The sequence below is a fragment of the Notamacropus eugenii genome, chromosome 3 (assembly GCF_028372415.1).
Source record: "Notamacropus eugenii isolate mMacEug1 chromosome 3, mMacEug1.pri_v2, whole genome shotgun sequence".
Classification (NCBI taxonomy): Eukaryota; Metazoa; Chordata; class Mammalia; order Diprotodontia; family Macropodidae; genus Notamacropus; species Notamacropus eugenii.
Window position 1 is genome coordinate 256,151,538 of NC_092874.1, and position 7,161 is coordinate 256,158,698.

Consider the following 7,161-nt stretch of genomic DNA (forward strand, 5'->3'; position numbering starts at 1 on the left):
AATTGGAAACCAAACAAAGGCAAACAAAAGCCGCACTTCCTTAGACACACACCCTCCCATCCCAATGAGGCCCAAACGGCCCAAGCGGCAGCTGGTTTTCCTGGATGGGAAAAAAAAACAGGGGGCCAAGAACGACAAAACTAAAAGATCCCTACTCGGCAGCATCGTCAGAACAGCCCCCAATACCCATGACTAGCAGCAGCCCCCCTTTCTGAAGAGGATGATGTAGTCTGGAAGGCTTTAATAACGGAAAGCTAGAACCAAAGTCACATTAAAAACAAGAGTAGTCTCTAGCTTCTCCCACGGGGGAAACTTCATTGAGAAAAAATGTGTTTGGTTTTCCTCACAACCAAATATTTTAGGACTGTTTTCCAGCTTCTGGGAATCCACAACTTATGTTCTTGAAGAGAGACACTTCGCATCTAGACTAAATATATGACATTATCAAACTCCTTTAGTCTGGGAGTCCTGTGTTTCCCCTCCATCAAACAGAGCTTCCTGTAGCCAAGACACAGTAATGCTGCGAGGAGGGAAGTTCAGGTTACCATCTGGATTCAAGAATATACTGTACTTACAAAGCCCTTTATATAAGTTATTTCATTTGATCCCCACTACAACCCACAATAGAACTGTAACTAGGGTGCTGCTGCCAGAGCTTTGTTTCACGGGGGTTCTGCTATCCTAGAGATGTACTCCTTGGTGTATCCCCCTGATGCAGCCTAAAAGAGGATGAAGGAGCAGGTTAAGGGGGCATGGGAAAGACGAAGGAGGTATAAGGCTTCTCCTACCAGGTTAGACAGCCGTTTGCCCTGCTTCTCAAGCTCCCTTCTTCTCTTGGAAGCTCCTCGTTCTGTCTATAACCTTGTGAGATGTGACTGCTATTATTCTCACTTTATAGGTGAGGAAACAGTGAGGTTAAGTGACTTGCCTAAGGTCATACAGTGACCACATTTGGCTAACTCAATGAGACCCTAGAATCATGAATCCTGATCTGGATAGGACCCTAAAGGTCATCTTTTTCAACCTCTGTATTTGACAGATGAGGAAATAGTCATAAAAAGGTGAAATGAATCTGCTTGAGATTACATAAAAGTGGCAGAGTAAAGATTTGAACTTTGAAGCCCTTTCCAGGGCATCAGTTTGGGGAAGGGAGGAGAGAGGAGACAAAATTTAGGGGGGGAACCCACTGATAGGTCTGAGGTGGATGTATGGATTTAGACCAAGGAAGATAGATTCAAATCCCAGCCCCAGAGCTTCCTGCCTAGTGTAACTTTACACTAATTCAATTTCAGAAATATCTATGAAATAAATACCTTACCAAAATAAAGCTTCCATTCTACTGGTGAGGATACCAAGGTAGGTAAACAAGCTAGGGAGATGCTTACATTCCTTGCACCGGGGGATACCACATATAAGAGCTGATGACATTTCTATAGGCTTTAAGGTTTGCAAATCGTTTCACACATATTGTGTCTGTTTATCTCCTGTTATTTAGACATGTAAGAAAATCTGGAGGAATGAGAGGACTCTGAGGAGAAAGTTTTAAGAATGGGGAGGTGAAATTGGAAAAACATCAGTTGCTCATGGGTAGGCTGAGCTAATATGATAAAAATAACAATTCTATCTAAGTTAATTTACTTATTCAGTGCCACACCAATTAAACTACCAAAAGTTACTTTATAGATCTAGAAAAAAATGTCAAAATTCATTTGGAAGAACAAAGGGCCCAGAATATCAAGGGAATTGATGAAAAGAGATGCTAGGAAAGGTGGCCTCACCCTACCAGATCTTAAATTGTATTATAAAGCAGCCATCATCAAAACCACTTGGTACTGACTAAGAAATCAAAGGGTAGATCAGTGGAATAGGTTAGGTACACAAGACACAGTAGTCAATGACTATAGCAGTCTACTGTTGGATAAACCCAAAGACTCCAGTTTCTAGGATAAGAACTCACTGTTTGATAAAAACTGCTCAGAAAACTGGAAAACAGTGTGGCAAAAACTGGGCATACACCAGTGCCTGACACCATATAAGAGAATAAAGTCCAAATGAGTACACAACCTTACTATGGAGAAACTAAGGGAGCAAGGAATAGTTTATTTGTTAAATTTATGGAGAGGAATTTATGGCCAAACAAGAGATAGAAAACATTATGAAATGCAAAATGGATAACTTTGATTACATCAAATTGACAAGCTTTTCCACAAGCAAATCCAATGCAACCAAGATTAGGAGGGAAGCAAAGAACTGGGAAAGAATTTTTACAGCTATAGTTTATGATAAAGGCCTCATTTCTAAACTATATAGAGAGTTGAGTCAAATTTACAAGAACATACATCATTCCCCAAATGATAAATGGTCAAAGGATATGAACAAGCAGTTTTCAGAGGAAGAAATTAAAGCTATCTATAGTTATGTGAAAAAATGATCTAAATCACTATTGATTAGAGATGCAAATCAAAACAACTCTGAGGTACCACATCACACCTACAATATTGACTAATATGACAAAACAGGAAGATGATAAATGTTAGAGAAGATATGGGAGAGTTGGAACACTAATTCACTGTTGGTGGAGTTGTGAGTTGATCCAACTATTCTGAAGAGCAATTTGGAACTATGCCCAAAGGGTTATAAAAAATGTGCATACCTTTTGACCCAGCAATACCATTTCTAGGGCTGTATTCCAAAGGGATCATAAAAATGGGAAGAGGACCTACATATACAAAAATATTTATAGCAGCTCTTTTTGTGGTGACCATGAACTGGAAATTGAGGGGATGTCCATCAATTGGGGAGTGACTGAACAAGTTGTGGTATATGAATGTGATGGAATACTATTGTGCTATAAGAAATAATGAATAGACAAACTTCAGAGAAATCTGGAAAGACTAAAATGAACTAATGTTGAGTGAAGTGAGCAGAGCCAGGAGAATGTTGTACACAGTAACAGTTTTCCAGGACTGTTTTTTGATAGACTTAACAATCCAAGGACCTAAAACATTTCCAAAGGACTCATGATGCAAAATGCCATGCACATACGGAGAAAGGACTATGGAGTCAGAACGAAGAATGAAGCAGATTATTTTCTCCTTTGTTATGTTTTGTTTTTCTCATGGTTCCTCCCATTTGTTTTAATTCTTCTATGCAACATGACTAATACGAAAATGTGTTTAATAGGAATGCATGTGTAGAGCCCATATAAGATTGCATACTATCTTGGGAAGAGAATAGAGAAGAAGAGCGAGAAAATTTTGAACTTACAGAAGTGATTGTGGAAAATAGAAAACAAATAAATTAATAAATTTTTGGGAAAGAAAGAATGGGGAAGTGAAGTCAGAGAAGGCTCAGAAAAGGAAGGGACACTGGAATTTAGCCTGGAAGAAGATGGAGACTGTGAAAGAGCATACTCTAGAACTCTAGGGTATCTCACACATTATCTAATTCAATCCTCTTATTTTACAGATGAAGGAACTGAGGTCCCAGGAAGGTTGAATAACTTTTATGCAGAGTCACTCAAATAGTGAGCATAAGAGACAGGAATTGAACCCCATCTTCTAACTCTAGCACTCCTTCTACTCTGTCTTCTATGATGTTTTAGACATAGGAACAGCCTGCTGTCAAAGTACTCAAGTGTACATTGAAAAGTCTATATTATTGTTATTTGTCCTTCATTCTCTAAGAAGACCATGGCACCAGGAAGATGATGCCATAACTTGCCAGTGACTTGGACTTAAGTGAGTCAGGGCAAAGTCACCATCCTCATTTTCTCCTCCGAAGCCATCTGGGTCCAGTGGCAAGATATAGATCAGGAGGACTGGAGATGGCCCAGGGTGCAGTGAGAGACCTCGGCCTTTGGAAGCTAAGGTCTTTCCCAGGTCTCAGTTTGATGGAGTCATTGCTCATTCCATGGTTAAGGCTAGGTAAGAAATGAGACAAAGAATGGCCTCTTTTACCTAGTTAAAAAATATCATTCTAGGAGGGAAAGATCCTCAGGGTTTCTGATCAAAACAGAAACAATTGCTGTTTACATTCACTTGGAGTCACCCCGGCCCAAACAATGGCCATTAAGTGGGACTGGGACCTATTGCTGGTCAATCAATGAAAGTCCCAGTGAATTGGGTTTAAGGCATGGTCCTTAAGAGAGAAATCTTAAACTCCAAGATATTTTTCCAGGTATCAAAGATCAAAATTTACATTCCTTTGGGCTGAGCACCTGAAGGTAAGAGTAGATTACCCTATGTGGACTGAGGGAGAGGAAGAAGGAAAGGAAAAAAGGAAGGGAGGTAGAAGGAAGGAAGAAAGGAAGGGAGAGAGGAGCTGCCTTGCCCAACTGGAATGGAACAGTTGGGTCCCCAGTGGGGTAGCCAGAACTACTCACAGAATGTACATTAAATCGTTAATGAATGGTTGTTGATTGGTGACTTTATATTTTATCCTAGAAGCAATGTGGAGTCATGGAACACTACTGAGCTGAATGATATACTTGGACATATATCTTAGGGTGATTTTAGGCAGTTGTGTGGAGGATGGCTTGAAGAGAAGAGAAACTACACGATGTGAAAACAATTATTGGAGGCTATTTGGACTAGCTTCAGCAAGGGATAAGGAGGCCCTGCACTGGGGTGGTGGTAATGTTGGTAGGGAAAAGGGAACGTAATATGAAAGGGCTTGGGGTAGTAGAATTGACAAGACTTGGCAACTGATTCCACGTGGGGAGTTTTCTCCACTAACCACCTCCTGGGATCAGGGTTAGGAAAGTTCTTTGTAAACCTTAAGTGCACCAGGGGAATGTCAGCTACTAATATTTCAGTAGGGAAGTAACACAAAGCCCACACAGAGACACACAGTTCCATTTTAGCGTCCTGGATAAAAGCTTAGGTAAATAACAAGCTGGACATACCTGAAATCATAAACTGTCCAAACTAGAACCACTCAATAAGCATTTATTAAACTCCTACTGTGGGCCAAGCATTGTACAAAATGCTCGGGATACAAAGAAAGGCAAAAGGCAATCTCTGCTCTCTAGAGGCTCCTGGTCTAATGGGGAGGCAAAATGGAAACAGCTGTAGACAAACAAGATACATACAGAACTAGAGATAATCACCGGAGGGAAGGTACAAACATGGAGGAATGGAAAAGGCTTCTTAAAAAACGTGTGAATTTTGCTGAGGTTTGAAAGAAGCCAGGAAATCCAGGAATCAGAAGTGGAGAGAATTCCAGGCATGGGGGACAGCCAGTTAAAATGCCCAGAATCAGAGGACAGAGGATGAAATGTACTAACCATTACAGACAAGTGATTGATTTTGGGTACAGAATGAGATATATTTTTGTATCCAGCCATTGAGTGAATTTATTTTGCTTCGTTATGAATATCTATTATAAGAAATTCATTTTCCTTTTCTTTTTCCCAATGGGGTGTGTCAAGAAATTTTTTACCTTTATTTTACCCCCAGTTCACAGGTGAGGATTCTGAGGCAGACAGAGGTTACATCAAGGGTGGACTTGAGGACCTAGATGGACACATGTAGCCTCAAGGTCCCAGGTTCCCCACCCCAGGGTTAAATGACTTGCCCAAGATAGTTAAGTCTCAGAGGTCATATTTGAATTCAGGTCTTCTTTATTCTCATCTCAGTCCTCTATTCATTGTGCCACCTAATGGGGAACTTACAAAGAGGGGGGAAGGTCTGAGTTCAGGTTTTGGACATGTTGAGTGTATGATATCTATAGAACATCCAGTTTGATGGCAATTAGGGATGAGAGACTGGAGGGCAGGAAAGAGGTTTGGACTGGATAAATGGAGCTGAGAATTATCTGCTTAGAAATATCCCTAGGAGGAGTGGGAAAGTGATTGCTAGTATCCATAGTTTCTAAACAGTAGTAACATTTATATGACACATTGATAGATACTCTGTGTATATTCTTAGGACCAGCTTAGCTAAGTTTAGAAAGGCACTTCACTAAGTTGAATGTGGATTGTTGATTTCTTTTTTTCTGCCATAGCAGCTCACAAAGACTGTCTCCTAAGTCAGTTGTTCTCAAGCTGGTTTTGCTTGTGGAATAGCATGCTTTGCTCTGAATAATCACAGTGTACCAGATAGTTCAGGTGGCAATACTCCAGGGGAGTCAGGATGTATCTGAATAAGATAGAAAATTTCTTGGCACATTTAGCAAAGCTCATGGCACGTCGTGGTGCCCAGGTCAGAGAACCACAGTTCTAGAAGAGTATTGTGATCTAGGTGGTGGTCAGTGAACACACTTCTGAAATTACCCATCCATGAAGCACTGAGAGACTAACAGTAATGAAGGACTGCCTCTGGTTTTTGTCTGTGGCTGCTATTTTCGAAACCAATTCACAGTAGGATTGTTTTGCTTCATAAACTTGATCAAACCTATTATCCACTTATTATGACAACATTCTTATGTTCTACTGGTCAAGTATATCACAAAAATCTGTTCTTTTTCAAGAGTGTTACTAACTGTTTAACAGCCAGATCTAGGGGGTGGGGAGTGAAGAGGAAAGGGGAGGGATGTATGTCTGACACTTTAAAATCTGATCTATATTATTAACATTTTCGATAGCACTTGAATTCTAGACAGTCACCAAAACAAGGAATCAAGCCCTGATTTGTGGGGTTTACTGATTGCTGAGATATAAAAGCATACCCTGAAAACTTAACAACTGGCTCTCACCACCCAGGTCAAGCTGGCTCTAGTATACCTTTAGTTATGAAAGAAAGTTTCTAACACCACAACAAGTTTCTAGAAGTAATCTCTTCTGGACATTTGGAAAAATATCATAGATTTTTTTCTTTTTTTTAAAATTTATATTATTTTATTTGTTTTCAGTGTTCGACAATCACTTTCATATATCTTAGATTTTTCCCCTCCCTCCCCCTCATTTCCCCCTCCCTCCCAACTCCCTCCCTGAGATGGTGTACAATCTTATTTAGGTTCTACATGTACATTCCTATTAAATATATGTTGCATAGAAGAATTAAAATGAATGGGAGAAGCCATAAAACAAAACATAACACAAAGGAAAATGGTCTACTTCTATCTGTGATCCAGTTCCATAGCTCTTTCTCTGGATGTGGAAGGCATTTTGCCTCAAGAGTCCATTGGAAATTTTTTAAGTCCTTGCATTGAAATGAAGTA